The 12,108-nt window shown below is 42.6% G+C and overlaps 1 non-coding gene and 1 pseudogene across 1 annotated transcript; both read right to left on the bottom strand.

Moving 5' to 3' along the window:
• Positions 1–2,065: 2,065 nt before the first annotated feature.
• LOC125978115 (DNA (cytosine-5)-methyltransferase 3B pseudogene) lies at positions 2,066–4,264 on the bottom strand (annotated as a pseudogene).
• Positions 4,265–11,031: 6,767 nt separating this feature from the next.
• LOC125979075 (U2 spliceosomal RNA) lies at positions 11,032–11,222 on the bottom strand. Its single transcript, XR_007485200.1, has one exon. It is a non-coding gene; the product is annotated as a U2 spliceosomal RNA (small nuclear RNA).
• Between the last annotated feature and the right edge of the window lie 886 nt (positions 11,223–12,108).

The following is a 12,108-nucleotide window of genomic DNA, read 5'->3' as shown; positions in this document are numbered from 1 at the left end:
AGTAACACAGCATTAACAGGGCTGGATAAAAAAAACATACCGGTAAAAGTGACTGAGACGCAGCGGTAACAAAGCAGCGACATGGTAGCACAGCACTAACAGGGCTGGTTAAAAAAACATACCAGTAAAAGTCACTGAGAGCCGTCTTCATCTTCCTCCTGTGCACTAAAACCATCAAAGTCTTCCTCCTCAGTGTCTGATTTGAATAGCGTCAGATATACTTCGCCACACACTTTCTCAGTCTTTCTTTCGTTGTCACTTTTATGCATTTCTTCTAGCATTTTCCATGATGAGGGTCTGTTCATGGTAAATTTAATCATGCACAAAGCGCTAAGTTATATTGAACTAGCGAGCTGCATGTATAGCTCCAGAGTAGATGTGACCACGGAATAAAGAAAGAAAAGGGTGACAAGATGTCATCAACAATAGCCCAGTGCCCCCTAGTGACCGGAAGAAACCTCTACATTGCATGTTAAGAGGCAAATCAACTGCCTTTAACTTAAAAGCGGCATCATATGCATTTCTCTTGTCCCCCATGAGGGTTTGTGTATAAAACCTTCCTTTCTTTAATGTCCGTCTTGATCTCGTTCTGTCTCATTTTTGTGTAAATTTTACGGCACTATTTGCCTGCCAATACACCACTCTTCTCCCCAGTGACCATCTCACATATCCCTCCGCCCAGCAAAGCGGTGCCGCACAACAGCGGTCCATAGGCTTTTTTGAGCTTACAAGTGTATTACTCATCACAAAAATCACGAAAAAGCCATAGATAGGCCGCACCGGACGGCAAGCCACAGGGTTCAAAACTTGAGGCAAAAGTAGTGGGTTAAAGTCCGGAAATTACGGTACACAATTCCCTTTAACCAAAGTAACCATAAGTTGTGACATTTTTTTTTTCAAAAAGTACGAACCGGATTTGGTTGAAGTGTAAAATGTAAATAAAACCAAAATACAACAATTTGAAAATCCTTCTCAACCAATAAACAATTGAATACACCACAAAGACAACATATCTAATGTTCAAACTGATAAACTTAATTGTTTTTTGCCAAATAATAATTAACTTCGAATTTCATGGCTGCAACACTTCCAGTAGAAGTTGGGAAAGGTGGCAAAAATACTGAGAAAGCTGAGAAAAGCTCATCAAACACATATTTGGAACATCCCACATGTGATCAGGGTAATTGGGTACCGTGATTGGGTATTAAAAGGAGCCTCCCCAAACATGGAGCAACATATGCTCCCGTCCAAGTGACGTCTTTTTCATGGACGACGCTGCTTATTTTAGCAAGATAATGCCAAGCCACATTCTACAAATGTTACAACAGCATGGCTTCAAAGTAAAAGAGTCCAGGTTCTCCCCTGTCCCGCTTGCAGTGCAGACCTGTCTCCCATTGAAAATGTGTGGCGCATTATGAAGCGTAAAATACGACAGGGAAGACCCCGGACTGTTGAACAACTGAAGCGGTTCATCAAGCAAGAATGGGAAAGAATTCCGCACGAGAAGCTAAGAGAATTAGTCTCCTCTCTTCCAAAACGTTCATGGAGTGTTATTAAAAGGAAAGGTGATGTAACGAAGTGGTAATCATGCCCTTTCCCAACTTCTACTGCATGTGTTGCAGCCATGAAATTCTAAGTTAATTATTATTTGAAAAATAAAATAAAGTTTGAGTTTGAGGATTAAATATGTTGTCTTTGTAGTGTATCCAATTGAATATAGGTATAAAATTATTTTCAAATCATTGTATTTTGATTTTATTTACATTTTGCACAATTTCTCAACTTCAACCGAATCCGGTTTGTACATCCATTTATCATTTTTCTTTAGTAGGGTTGCAAGGGGCAGGCTCACTGGACCAGTGGGCAGCCAATTGCAAGGCACTTATTGAAAAATAAAAACCCACATTCACATTCTAACCCAAGGCCAATTAACACACGTTCTTTGAATTGTGGGAGGACACCAACATACAGTGGCAAGCATTTGGTTTTCCGGGAAGAGCTCTCACGCTCGTGCATGGAAGTACTGTACTTTCTGGACTATAAGCCACTACTTTTTGCACAAGCTTTGATCCCTGCATTTTATAGTCCAGTGCAGCTTATCAATGGATTTTGTATGATTTGTGCATATGTATGGAAATTAAACATTAAAACACCTCGAGCTTATTGTCCCGTGCTACTAATATATAAACAAAACCATACTTTCCCCTAATTTTATCTGGCGTGGCTTTTATTCAGCTGCGGTTTTTAGTCCAGAAACGGTATCCATGCATCTGCGGCCTTACGGACTTGGCTGGTGTGATTCACATGCGAATTAATCCTTGAGTGGCGCTATCAGGTTGCGAATGACGGCGATGCTCCAGGAATGCCCCAGGACCCTCTGGCGCTGCAGGCGGCCCATATTGTTCACATCCGTGTAATGTTTGGGGAAGCCAAAAATCTGCTCCATTTCACTACACCACAGTTGCCGTTCATGATGACCGGAAGTCTCAATTTCCCTTGAATCATGGAGTTTGTCTTTGTTGTGATGGTTCGCACCTTGTCCAGCTTTGCTACACGGCCAACTTCCAAACAATCCTGAAGATTCACTTTTTGATCCAGGGATGCGCCCACCGACCTATTCTTGCCTGGAAGGTTTCCCCAGAAGTAGCGAGCTCGATGTGCGGGGCTGACAGTCACACAGGATTGACAGTCACAAACAGGATTGCACTTCAGGAATCTGCAGATGTCCGTATTGTCTCTGCTGGACATGAACACCACATTTTCAAAGAGCCAGAAGAAAGGCCGGTCGTCACCCTCCTTTGACTGCAGCAGCGTCAAAATGTGGTAGAATTCAAGGAAGAGCCTTCCGGTACCCTCAAACAATCCTTTCCGTAGGGGATTGACCATGGAGAGGTATTTGCAAGGACTTCCTCCAATCAGCAGGTCAAAAGGGCCCCATTCAGCACGGTGTTTCCTTGTGATTGTGCAGACGTCGCTGACGTATTCAATCTTGCCAGCGTGCTTGATCATACCCACCACGGTGGAATCCTCACAAATCTCTGACGCAATGTAGCGTTCCACCTTGAAGCCAAGGTCCTTGAGCACCAGGTATCATGTTGCGATACCGTCAAAGAGTGACAGAACCTTCAAGGGCTTGTGTCTATCTGCAGCGATGGCCGGGTAATCTGTATGAGGCTCAAACTTCATGGCGCTGTTGTTGGCAGAGAAGTCTTGGACCTTGACGCTCCAGTCTGGCCTGAGTTTGAGCTTTCCCTCACTCTGTGTTGGCTGGCAAATGTAGCAGCTCCACGGATCAATATCTTTCAGCTCACAAAAGGTTACCTCTCCCACCAGGATCTCCACGCACTCCTTACAGAAACATGACCTCTGACCCGCCACAGCACACGGTGCAGTACAACTGGTGGTCATCTTCTTCGTAGTAATGCAGTGTTTCTGTGAAGTTTTTCTTGCATTTGAAACAAAGACCACCTTCAAAGAATGGGTGCTGCAACAACCACATCAGGCAAGCCAAACAACAATCTTCGATTTTTGTGCCTTTGTCTCGAAGCCTCTCAATTAAAGTGTCCCTTGTGAAAGTGTAGTTGCAGGGGCTTTCTCGACTCATAAAAGCATGTTTCCTTTTCACAGGGAGCTGGTAGTCAGTGTTAGCAGCGTTATTTAAATAAAATAAGTAATACTGTGGAGACAGCAAAAATGACGACCGTCACACAACTCACCTTGGTTTGCCAGTGCCCAATTAACACATTGGTAACACCTGGATTTTATAAAGAACATTTGTCAAACAGAAATAGTTGAGCTGTGTATATTTCGTATATCGTTCCTTCAGTTCCATAACTGTGTTAGCTTGCGGTATTGTTTGGCTATCGGGGCTGTCTGACATGTGCCCGCCATTGCTCTCTGTCAAGCATTCACTGTCAAACAGAGAGGCATCATCCGCAATTCCCAGGTCCTTGCCGTTGGCTAGCGGCTCAGGTTCACAGTCCTCGGCAGAAGAGGACAGTTTCCTTCTGCTTTTTGTAGCGGGTTTAGGTGGCAGATACAGGCTGATGTCACAGTTGTTCCTGGCGGTCACGGCATCGTATTCTTCGTCCGTCACATTGGCTGTGTAGAAGGCTTTGAACCAAGACAGAAACTCCAAGTTTATTTTAAAGTCTTCTTTTATGAGTTTGTCAGATGGACTGCTCTTTGTGATGTGATTCTTGGTGAAGGCCTCTTGGAGGAGACTGAAGTTGTGCTTGCAGTCAAACTCAGATTGTGCATCAAACTTCACCTTGCTCAGGTCTACTGAGCCTATCATGATGCAATCCATGATCTGGCAGTGACACACGCCTGAAGAAATGTGCTCTATCTCCTGGAATTTGGTTTTCAGAAGAGTGTTCAGCCATGTCAGCAAATTTTACCCATCCATCTCATCTGGGATTGAGTACGGGCTCACGATCACTTGCGTTTCTTTTGCCTCTTTCCTTCGGAAGAAATGTTCTTCTCTCTCGAAGAGTGCTGGCCGGAATCTAACAGATTGTGCCGTGACCCTTGGTCTTGGGCTCGCTGATCCTGTTTTTCCTTCAACGCAGACATTTCAACAATTCGACTGGGCCCAATAATAAGCCGAGCAGAATACCTGTTGCTATCTACTAAATATACTGTATTATCGTAATATTGTGTGAGTTGTGGTAAATGCCAGAAAGACAGAGGTTTATGTTCTTTTGAAAGCGCTTGTGACCACCGTGTGGGGTCACGGAAGACCACTGTGTGGGGTCTGGTTAAGTTGAAAGAGCTCTGTGACCACAAGGTGTGGGGTCACTAAAAACCTAGGGTCTAGTTATGTATGTTTGAAAGCGCTTATGACCACTGTGTGGGGTCACGGAAAACCACCGTGTGGGGTCTGGTTAAGTTGTTCTTTTGAAAGTGCTTGTGACCACAAGGTCTGGGGTCACGGAAGACCTCCGTCTGGGGTCTGGTTAAAATGAAGAAAAAAAAAAAAGAAAAGAAAAAAATTGGACCTTTGGTAATCGAATTATCATTTAGACGGCGGACCAAACGCAATTTAAGTGAACTTGCTTGATCTGCATAGAGGGTGTACACAATTCTTTGTGTGATATCTAGTTATCATATTACGTCAAAAACAATTTTTTGGGGGCTAATTTTTGGTCATCCTTTTTCACAATCTTACATTTTAATGAAATGTTTTCTCATGCGTATCGTTGGACACCTGTAGCTGATAAACCAATGACAATTCGCATACGGGGATTAAGGACCCCCCAAAATGTAAACAAGATGGAACTGCATGCTGTCTGCATTCCATTGGAAGACAGTAAATACAATTCTAATAAACCTTTCAAGACTATGATCCAACTTGTGTAGTGTTTTCATTAAATTTTACTGATAGTTGAACCCTGGCATATTTCCTCTTGTATTTCGCAAACTGTATTCAGCCATACTGACGTTACCGAGCTTGCTTGCAATTAACCTAGATGGCTAACGTTAAAGTGATATTAACGTTAGTGCTTGTAACGTTACTAGGTGGCGTATTTATTTATTTAGGTATTTACAGTGGGAAAGATTGAAGATGGTGTGCTGCGTGCATGTGTGCAATTTATGTAAAGAGCCCACTAAAATAATTCCATTTTCAGAGACAAGTTGGGTCGTATTTATTAATTGTACATTGCAATGGGCTAATTTAGATGTCCCAGAGAGTGCAATAGCACAATTTGCTGTTAAATCATTCAATTTAACAGTTAACAGCCGATTCCAGATGTGCTAGCTAATGCAGGTTACCGCAGAGAATGCTACGTGCAATTTGCAAACTCACAGAACATAGAGGCTGCCCGCAAGAGGAAGGAAAAAATGACAAAGACCGCAAAAGGTTCGTACCAAATGCACTTTACTTTAAACATATGACACATGATTACTGTATTTTATTTTACTGGACTGACCGTGAAATTTGCCCTGTTTTTTCTCTTCAGGAGAAAGCCATTAATATGGGTGTGAGAGACGTGTATTAATCCTGTAACATAGACACCGCATCATAATCCTGTAACATGGGCACAGCATGTATGAGTCAAGGTCAGATCGAGCCTGTAATAGACAGGAATCAACAGAATGTTGATTTTGTGATGTGTAACTACAGTGCAGGGGTATCCAGCTCAATCTTTGATCTTGCAGGATTACGATAGACCCCTCAGGATAGGTTAGATTAGGCCTAGAAGATATCTGTAGTGTCGTCCAAGGTTGAGCATCTGGGAAAACAGAAAAACAACCAATACATTTTGGAGCATTGCTACTACAATACATAAAGTTAGTCATCAATGAAGACTTCTTTGAGATTGACTGGATGTCACTTCCTCCAGCCCCAGTCGGAATCCTGGAAGATGTGTACTGCTCCTGCAAAAAAACACATGTATGAAGGGGAGATGCACGTGCAAAACAAACAAACATTCTACCTTGTACAGACGTGTGTGTGTTTGGACTGTCTGATCACTGTTAATTACAAATGGTAATGTTATTGTGTTACCAATATAAACGTTCTCTACCACTATGATCCTCTCTTTGGTCTTGTTTAATGGTATTGCACTACCCACAACATGCTAGTGTAACACCCAACAAGAATGTGAAACTATTATTAGCATTGGGTTAGGGTTGTTTGACTAACGTTTATGTTGGATTACTAGCTCAGTGTCAGGCAGGGAACAAGGCGGAGGACTCGGATGCAGAGTCTTTCTTTGCACTGATTTATTCCAACATAAGATGACCAAAAAGACAACTCAAAGCGCCTCTTGCGAGGGAAACATTCGGCAAAAAATCCAAACAAAAGGCGTCACACTCGGGCGAGACAAAAAGAGCAATGGGGAACAAGGCACTAACAAAAAGCGTCACTCTGCGGCGAGACAGAAAGGAGAAATCTTACTAGGACTTAGGACGGCAAGGAATCGCTGGTGATCAGGACGATGCAAGACACACTGGCACAAGACAAGGGGAAGACACGGACTAAATATGCACAAAAGGGCTGGAACACAGGTGCTGACAATTAGCGTCAACCACACAGGTGCACACAATCGGGATCAGGGAATACAAGACAACAGAAACAGAGGAAGCAACCACGAACTGAAACGGAAAGGATGACAAAATAAAACAGGAAGTTACGACACCAACAAGACATAAATCCAGAAATTAAACGTGACCGGATGACACTCAGTGGCCTAGTGGTAGAGTGTCCGCCCTGAGACTGGAAGGTTGTGGGTTCAAACCCCGGCTGGGTCATAGCAAAGACTATAAAAATGGGACCCATTGCCTCCCTGGCACTCAGCATTAAGGGTTAGAATTTGTGGGTTAGATCACCAAATGCTTCCCAGGCGAGGCACCGCTGCTGCTCACTGCTCCCCTCTGTTAAATACAGAGACAAATTTCACCACACCCAGTTGTCTGTGTGACAATCATTGTCTCTTTACCTTTTTTTTTTTTTATCTGAGAAAGACGGTAAGGCAAAACCAGGAGTTACTGTAGCTACTCTCAGTTAGCCATGTGTAATCTCTGAAGCCAAAATTGACTGCATATAAACTGCTGATGACTCCTAACATCCTACCACATTTTAGGGCTTTTCACACTGCACGTTCTTAGCCCCGGGGCTATCCTTCGCCATTTTCAATATGAATTTATATTAAATAAGAACTCACCAAGTGCAAACAAAGTCCATTGTTGTCAACTGAGTTGGAGGAATGCTATTGGGAGACATCAAGTCACGTGACGTTGTTACGAGTTTTGATTGGTCCTGCAGCAAGGACCCCTTTGCAGCAGTGCCTGTTGCGTTTCGCAATCAAACATTGATTTTCATAAAACGATGACCAAAAAACAGCTCCCAACAAACAGAAATGTGTTAATATAAAATCTATGTAGGTCATATTAAAATATCACATTCTCCCTACTACCAAATCAATCATTTCACTAACGAAAGCCTCTAGCGAGCTTCGGGCCGCCACCTAAGTCTGAAGAACAGGCTGGAGAGGAGCAAAATCCAAGTTGCTTCAAATCCAGTGTGAAGTTCCCACAGTCAGCGATGGTTTACAGCATTGTGAAGAAGAGTCGCTTCCAGAATTTGGGGGAGCTTCAAAGACAGTGGACTGAAGCTGGAGTCCAGGTATCAAAAGCCACTGTTCACAGACGTGTCCGGGAAATGGGCTACAATCGCCGTATTTCCATGGTCAAGCCACTTCTGAACTCAAGACAAGGGAAAAGGCATCTGACTTGGGCTATGGAAAAGAAGCACTGGACAGTTCCATAGTGGTCCAAAGTCCTCTTTTCAGACGAAAGCAAGTTTTGCATTTCATTTGGAAGTCAAGGCACCAGAGTCTGGAGAAAGGCTGGAGAGGAGCAAAATAGTTGCTTGAAATCCAGTGTAAAGTTCCCACAGTCAGCGATCGTTTGGGGAGCCATGTCAAATGCTGGTGTTGGTCCACTGTGTTTCATCAAGTCCAAAGTAAATGCAGATTTTAGAGCACTACATGCTTCCGTCTGCTAAAAAGCTCTATGGAGATGACGATTTCATTTTCCAGCATGATCTGGCACCTGCCCACAGTGCCAAAACCACCAGTAAATGGTGTACTGACCATGGCATTACTGTCCTCGATTGGCCTGCCAATTCCCCTGACCTGAACCCCATAGAGAATTTGTGGGGTATTGTGAAGAAGAAGCTGAAAGACACCAGACCCAACAATGCAAATGAGCTAAAGGCCGCTATTGAAGCATCCTGGGCATCCATAACACCTCAGCACTGCCACAGGCTGATTGCCTCCATGCCACGCCGCATTGATGCAGTAATCCGAGCAAAAGGATTCCCAACCAAGTACTGAGTGTATCAATGGACATTTTCAAATGTTTGATTTTGTTTTGCTGTTACAAATCTTTTTTTTTATTTGGTCTGAGGAAATATTCTAATATTTTGAGATAGGATATTTGAGTTTTCTTAAGCTGTAAGCCATAATCAGCAATATTAAAATAATAAAAGGCTTGCAATATTTCAGTTGATTTGTAATGACTCCAGAATGTATGACATTTTTGTTTTTTTTTAATTGCATGACAGAAAATAAAGAACTTTATCACAATATTCTAATTTTCTGAGACAGTCCTGTATGTTATTACTAACAATTAATTATATTTATCTTTGTGGAAACACCGATCATCTTAATGATTTCTCACAATAAATATATACAGAAACAGATAAATATCAATATGCAACACTTTATTTTTATATTTTCTCTAAGTGCACATTTTTCAAATTGAACATTTTCAAATGATCACTTCTAAGACAGTCTTGTGAAATCACAATATCCCATTTTAACTAGCTAGCCACAAAAATGTTTTGACAAATCATGAATTGCTTTGTACCATGTTTGTACAAATAATCTCATATAAAATCCAAAAGTCAAATTTTTCATGTCATACTTTGAACTGGACACCAAATCTGTTTCTTTGTCAGTTAGTGGGAAGCCTGGCATTGCATGCTGTTAACTACTGTGTTGTACTCTGGTGTGTAACTTGACACTGCAACTCTGAGTGAGTCTTGGATATGTGCATCAGTGAGGCGTGTTCTGTGTTTGTTCTTGATGAAGTTCATGTCAGAAAAGGCTGATTCACAAAGATAAGTTGAAACAAACAGGCTTGCAACCTTCATAGCTGCTGCGCATACACCACTGTACTTTTCTGTGTCAACAAGGCATCAGAAGTTTGGTGCAGCCTGGTGGGCTTTGAGGTGGAGGTCATTTTGCAGTGTTACAATTTCAATCTCCACCTGTTCAGCATCCAGGCTGAATGTTGCACTTAACTGCTCAGCAATGCTTGATATGTCCACGTTCATGAAAGGATTACAAATGAACGACACACATGGCTCAAGCTGATCCAGGTCACAAAACCTGTTCTCAAACTCTTGCCCAACTCTGTTTATGACCTGAGAGTACTTTTCTACAACTTTGTCAATTCTTTGTAAATGCACAGAGAAAAGGTTCATCTTAGCTTTAAATGCCTTTAAAGCACTTATCATATCGGCGACAGTTTTACCTTTGCCTTGCAGCTCACAGTTCAATCTGTTCAGTTTTCCAGTAATGTCCGTTGAAAATGCAAGGTCAAGTATCCACTCACCTCTGGACTGCATGAAATCTTTGATTTCACCCAAAAGTGGCAAAAAACGTTGCAAAATTCGTCCCCTGCTGAGCCATCGGATTTCTGTGTGTAGTAGCAGGTCACCATATTCAGCTGACAGCTCCTCCAAAAGTATGTATCTGCAAAAACATGCCCACCATGCATTGCCTCTTTTAACCTGAGAACCCTAAAACTGTATGAATTTGTATTTATTGAAAACCTCCAACATTACCACTGAATAATATTTTTTTTTCTGAACAAGTTTTGAAAATGACATTTTCTTAAAAGTTTGAGAATAAGAATTGTAATAAAAAATTTTGGAACAATGATGGGAAAATCTCAAGCAAAGAAACACATCCATCCATCCATTTTCTGAACCGCTTAGTCCCCACGGGGGTCGCGGGCGTGCTGGAGCCTATCCCAGCCGTCATCGGGCAGTAGGCGGGGGACACCCTGAACTGGTTGCCAGCCAATCGCAGGGCACACAGAGACAGACAACCAATCTCACTCACACTCACACCTAGGGACAATTTGGAGTCTTCAATCGGCCTACTAAGCATGTTTTTGGAATGTGGGAGGAAACCGGAGTGCCCGGAGAAAACCCACGCGGGCCCGGGGAGAACATGCAAACTCCACACAGGGAGGGCCGGAGGTGGAATCGAACCCGCACCCTCCTAACTGTGAGGCGGACGTGCTACCCAGTGTGCCACCGAGCCGCCCAAAGAAACACATTTTAACTATATTTTAGAACGGTTACATAAATTCTTGCTGCCTCTCAAGTCGAAATGTCTTACATTTAGATCAGACGCCAATCAAGTCATAATTGACTGCTTAATCCTGTAAGAATGAAGTGAACGGATTGAAATGATTTTCTATCATATGCACTATCGATTTGACCAGGAGAGGGGGTGCACCGTTCCTGGAGGTACTGCAATACCAGGTTGATGCGTGGAGTGGACGGGGCAAGCCCCTATTCCATCTCCCTATTCCAAAAATCACTTTGATATGTGGTCCCCGGTTAGGGGATGTATCAGATATTAAACTGATAAGAACAGATACTACACTTGATCTTAGCCAAAAGGCCGAGAAGCCATAACCAGAAATGGGTCTGAGGCAACAACTTAAATAAAGAGACAACTAATTCAAGTTACGGTTACATATATCGACTAATGCTAATGCCACGTACCAGGCACGTGCACTCATAGGAGGCAGGTGAGGCAGTGCCTCACCTTGCCACCAGGGGCAGTAAAGGGCTCAACATGGTTTCCTCAGCTGTCACCATAAGTTGTTAAAAAATGAATAATATAATAAAACATAATATAATATCTGTCCCGTGGTCTATGCTTTTAATGCAATTTTGGTGTGTTTCCTATACATTTGGATAATTTTCATAGTAAAAATAGCTGTATTTCTTGTTCAAATAACAACGGGAGACGAGAATCATGGAGGCTGAGGCAGTGACAGGTAGTGCCTCTCAGGGCGTGCGTGTGAGAGTGTGCACCACTCACTGTACTGGCGCGTGCAAACGGCGCATGCTTGCAGTCAACGGGAAAATACGGGCCTTGAGGCAGCCAGTACTTTTGCCTCAAAGATGGGGCGATAGTGAGCCTGTGGCTAATAGTTCACGACACGAGTAAATGTGAGAGTAAATTAAGAAGAAAGAAAAGAAAAGAAAAACAACCAACAACATTCGGTGTTAACGCGTTGCTATGTGGCTTTACTTTCCCTGAAAATGGAGGATATAATCTCGAAGATAAGAAATTTTTCAAAACTTGACTTTCAGTCAAAGCAAGAAATCATAAGTAAGGGAAGACCAATGCCAGATTTGCGAGGATTAATTCAAACGACGGGGCTCCCGGGCCGGACTGCAACATGTTCGTTTCAAAAGGATTGGTACTCTAGACTTCATTTACAAGTAAAGGTAAGAATACTGCAATGGTGTGTGTAAATTTACAGTGGTGTGTTTAAAATGTTATTAAA

Source organism: Syngnathus scovelli, chromosome 12 (assembly GCF_024217435.2).
Source record: "Syngnathus scovelli strain Florida chromosome 12, RoL_Ssco_1.2, whole genome shotgun sequence".
Classification (NCBI taxonomy): Eukaryota; Metazoa; Chordata; class Actinopteri; order Syngnathiformes; family Syngnathidae; genus Syngnathus; species Syngnathus scovelli.
Note: the sequence above shows the minus strand (reverse complement) of the source record. Positions and strands in the feature narration are given on the sequence as shown.